Raw genomic sequence first — 5,378 nt, 5'->3', positions numbered from 1 at the left:
GAATGAAGTTTATGTTCGTATTTGCGGATTAGTGTCATCATGATACCCTTAGTTCACTCAGTTAGTACCAATCACTGCATCCCGACTTGAACTTAGAATTTTTACCTGAAGCGCTCGTTTGCACCAGTTTTTCTTTTATGACCTTTTTAATGTTTTGCTTGAGGACAAGCAAAGGTTTAAGTGTGAGAGAGTTTGATAACACTAAAATTTACCGTATTTTCGACTCTGATTTCACATGCATTCTAGTTGTTTTATTATCATTTTGTTGTGTTATTGCTATGTTTTTCTTTGTTTTCAGGTTTTTACTTTAATCGGAGCCCAGATCGAGAAAAGAAGCGAAAAATAGCCAAAACCCCTAAAATTCCGCATTTTGAACTTGTGGCCTACCCCATGGCTGGCGCCATAGACCCTTCCATGACGTGTCCAAGCTCAACATCCCTCAACTTCCACGTTCCCCACTACTTCCACTAAGGCGCCTCATTTTGTGCTTGTGGCGGGCGCCATGGCCTTGTGGCGGGCGCCACAAGAGGAAAGTTTTTCCCTCCCATTTTCAATTTAAAGGGCATCCTTGTCATTTCCATCTTTTTACTTGCTTATAAATAGAAACTCAAAATCACTTTTACAATCATCCAAACTTAGAGTAGAGGCAAACTCAGAGCAACTTTGTTTCACTTAGGCATATATTCAGTATTATAAAGTGGTAATCGCTTCGCATTGGAGTGTTACCACAATTGTGTAATCGAGTCTGTGATAGAGTCTGTAATCGAGTTTGGAGAACTTTGGAAGGAAGTTAATCTTGCCGCCATTTTCATTTCCGCTTTGCAATTTATTCAACCCTCCGATTGGAGCAGGTTTTTATTACTTGTCTTTATCTTATTTATTTTCCCGCACTCGCTTTAAATTATTTATTTCCCGCACTCGCTTTACTTTATTTATTTCCCGCACTCGCTTTAAATTATTTATTTCCCGCACTCGCTTTACTTTATTTATTTCCTCGCACTCGCTTTACTTTATTTATTTTCCCACACGCGCTTTGCTTTATTTATTTCTCGCACTCGCTTTAAATTATTTATTTCCTCGCACTCGCTTTAAATTATTTACTTTCCGCACTCGTACTACTTTTATTTACTTTCCGCACTCGCACTACTTTTATTTATTTTAATGCACTTTTACTTTACCATGTCTAACTAAATTTATAAGGTTAGAATGTAAGGATCGTAATTGAACCGATAATCCGTACAATTGTTCGTAGAAGCACTTAAGGGCTATTTTAACTTTCAACTTAAGTTTTCCCGCACTTCAATTCCGTTGGGTAAGATCGAAAGTCGTCCAATGTCTTTTTAAACTTAATTGTTTTTAACTATTTCAAAAACAGCGAAAGCGCTTTGTTTAGTTCATTAGGAGATTTTAACATTAAGAAGAAAAGAGATTTTAAAACTATTTTCGGACGCGTTTATAAGTTTAGAGTCTGATTCGTGAGAAACTCTTTTGGTTAAGAAATCCAGGTTATAATACTTTTCAACTTAGTCAAGATACTATATTTCTTAAAAATAGGTTTACTACTCTAACGCAATGCGCGCCTTTTTATAAGTGACAATAAGAGGGTTTGATTAGGGAGTACAACTCGGTTCTGAATACGCGAAAGCGACAGTTCCTGTTAAATTAGTTCTTTTCAAAGTAGAAAACATTGCCCATAAGTAGCTCTATTAGCAAGTACTTGGATTATCAATTGATTATGTGAATTACATTCGATCCTGTCTTTATTAATTAATCTTTATTCAACACTTTACTTTTCATTGCACACTCCAAAAACACTTATTTTGATTGCCTTTGATAAACACCATAACAATAGATAACGATAGATTGACACTTGGTCTTTGTGGATTCGACAATCTTTTATATTACTCTGACGCGTTCGTATACTTGCGAAAAACACCGCATCAGAAACACAAACTCTACTCATTATGAATGATAAAGAACAAATTCATAGTGGAGCAATTGACATAATTTCACAAGATTATTGGTTATCTTGAGAATATTGAGGTGAAAATTGAAGATGATGATAAAGCTTTTCTCTTGTTAACTCATTATTCATATTCCTTAATGATGACACTCTATCATTGCATGTTTTTTGTCGAAGAAACAAATCAAAACAAGTCAAAAAGGAGCAAAGGTGAAGGATAAAGACCAAAGAAGGATGCAAAAATGACTAAGTATGAAGAAATAAGGACTTAGTGAAAATCAGGTGAAAATGAGCAAAAAAATGTGAAGCTATTGGAAACATCGCACGTGTGATAGAAAAGTATTGTCAACATCGCACGTGTGATGCAATCTATCACACACGCGATATATCATTTTTTGGGCCTATTTTGACGCGTTCTGAACTAATTTGACTATATAAAATGGAGTTTTTGGCATCTTTTTAAGGGTTCTGCAATTTGAGACTGAAAGTGACAATAAAGAGCACCAAGAGGGTGATTTTGAAAGCATTGGAGGCCAGTTCTTCAAGGGTTTTTAGATGCAACCTTCATATCATTCTTTGGTATTTGGTTATATAGTTATGAGTAGCTAAAGATCTCTAAGTTAGATTTTGTTTGATGGACTTATTTTGAACCTGTTGGGATATATGTTTAATTTTTCATTGCATGAATAATTGGAGTTATATTTCTATTCAATTGCTTCATTTGCTTAATGTTATTCATATGGGATACTATTTTAATATGATCTTAGGTATATAGGGAATATTGACCATTAGTCTATATGTTGGAACTAGGGAAATTGTTGTACTTACGCTGGTTGAATAGAGATAGGAGACCCTGAGTAGTGGCATTTGAATTAACGTTTTATTGCATCGCCTAATTTCACTTACGCTGGTTGAAAAAGGATTGCCACACCGTAAAAAATACCTGAGCGCATCGCACACTCGAAGATACAAAAGAGTCACCACCGAACTATATTTATTCCATAAAGAAAAGGGAAAATATCGATAAAACTCAAAGGAAGAGAAAAGAGCAAGGAAGTCAATTGTGCAAGGAGAATATATTAGAACCCCTCACATTTATTGTACTCAATTGGAACCATTTTAATTGTTCTTTACATGAATGGGTGTTATTATATAAAGGTTACTTGAAAATGGGGGAAAAGGTTTAATAATTAGTATGCTCACCAAGGATTTAAACCCTGGTGCCTACGTATTCTCATAGTGCAATGAGAAAATCAGAGTTTCGTAATTTATGGTAGAAAACTACGAATTTGGTTGGTTGTTTTTAGGGTTATGGAAGAGTTTGAGAATGAACGGTGAAAGATTTATGAAATGGTGTTTAAATTGGATAGTGGTGCTTAAACCAAAGAAGTAATAAAGGTGATATAATGTGGTGTTAAAACCAAGACATAAATAAAAGTGGTGTTTAAACCAAGGGAAAATAAAAGTGGTGTTTAAAACAAAGAAGATACAAAAGTGGTGTTTAAACCAAGCAGAAATAAAAGTGGTCTTTAAACCAGAGAAGTAATAAAAGTGATAGAAAGTCGTGTGTAAACCAATACAAGAGTAAAAATGGTGTTTAAACCAAGAGAAGATAAATGTGGTGTTTAAACCAAAGAAGGAATAAAATTGGTGTTTAAACCAAAAGGGAATAAAAGCAATAGAAAATGGTATTTAAACTAAGCAAGAATGAAAGTGGTGTTTAAATCAAAGAAGTAATAAAAGTGATAGAAAGTAGTGTTTAAACCAAGACAGGAATAAAAGTGTTGTTTAAACCAAGGGAAAATAAAGGTGGTGTTTAAACAAAAGAGGAAGTGAAAATGGTGTTTAAACCAAAAAGGTGGTGAAAGTGACATTTAAACCAAAAGAGCGGTGTTTAAACCGAAAGAGTTGTAGGATTTTGCCTAGATCTGGGGATCAAGACCTACCAGAAAGTGGTGTTTAAACCAAAGAGGAAATAAAAGTGGTGTTTAAACTAGAGAAGTGGTGTTTAAATCAAAAGAAGAATCACGAGTGGTGTTTAAACCAAGAAAAGGAATAAGACTGGTGTTTAAGTCAAGAAAATAAGTGGTTCCTAAATGATAATTGTTGATGTTGATTGTTGCAGTGTTATCTGTGGGGAAGAACACTTGACAATTATTCGATTTGAATTGCACTAAAGTCTATGAATAGAGGTGAGTGTTTTGAACAACTATGTCACGTGTCCCATATCCAAAGATATCCACAATGAGGATATGAATACTCCATCTCATTCCTTCTCCACTAATTAAGTCTCATGGTGTACAATTCGCGTCATAATTGACTAGTGTTAAAAGAAGAATCTTTTTGTTGTGTTTGATGTCCAGAGTCTTCAGAGTTTACATGTATGCAGTCTTGAATTGACTTGAGTGTGAAGTCTGAGCTTGAATTTGACTTGAAGAGGTCCAGTATAGTGCAACTGTAGATGTTTAATCCCATCAAGTGGTCAAGAGACTTGTGATCACTTGACTGGATATTGGAATCAGATAAATGTTAAGGCAAGTCAAAGACAAGCATAATCAATTGATCAAAGTGTCATACCCTAATTTCAACCCTAATATACCACCATCATTTGTATCATTTTCATGACATCTAGCATCTTTGCATTACTAACCTATTGAAAATACAAAAAGATTTTCTACTTTGTTTGTCTTAAGCTAGGGTTTTGCACCAAGAGCTTTCAAAGATTGATCAATCAAGACATGACATGAGTTTTTACATTTCAAACTCCTCATCCTTCCTAATTTATAAAGTGACTTCCATCAACAAGAATCAAGTTCAAGATTATTCCATCTCAAATTCATCAAGGCCATAGTTTATATGATACCCTCAACTAGGGTTTTGACCCTAAAGTTAATTGGTTGACTTTTTATCCAAGGAATGATCCCAAAGCTTGAAGTATGGTTCAAAGACTTCAAATACATCATAAGTTATCCATTCACATCATCCAATGTTCCCAAGAGATCCCATTCATTAAAGATTGCAAGAACTGGATTCATCTGATACAAAGTCAACTAAGGCAAAGTCAAAGTTTGACTTTTGACATTTTTGGTCAACCATGGACTTCTCAACTCAAGGATCATGAAAATATGGTTGATGTATGCATTTTATCAAGAGAAAACAAGAAATTGGAGGTTACCTGCAAAAAAGGAAAGATTTGGTTTTGTAAAATTTTCTAAGTTATGAAAAAATACATGTTAAAGTACCCATCTTTCCAAGGCCATAACTTGTGATTCAAGCCGCCATTTTCTTTGCTCCAATGATCATATTAAAGGTATTACTTCATAATTCAACTTTGTCATTGATGATTGAGTCCCAAGAAATGCAAGGATTTCAAGTTATGAAGCCATGAAGTTAGTACCATAAAATTGAAACACTT

Source organism: Lathyrus oleraceus, chromosome 7 (assembly GCF_024323335.1).
Source record: "Lathyrus oleraceus cultivar Zhongwan6 chromosome 7, CAAS_Psat_ZW6_1.0, whole genome shotgun sequence".
NCBI classification, from domain to species: domain Eukaryota; kingdom Viridiplantae; phylum Streptophyta; class Magnoliopsida; order Fabales; family Fabaceae; genus Lathyrus; species Lathyrus oleraceus.
The sequence above is the reverse complement of the archived record's forward strand: the minus strand, read 5'-3'. Positions refer to the sequence as shown.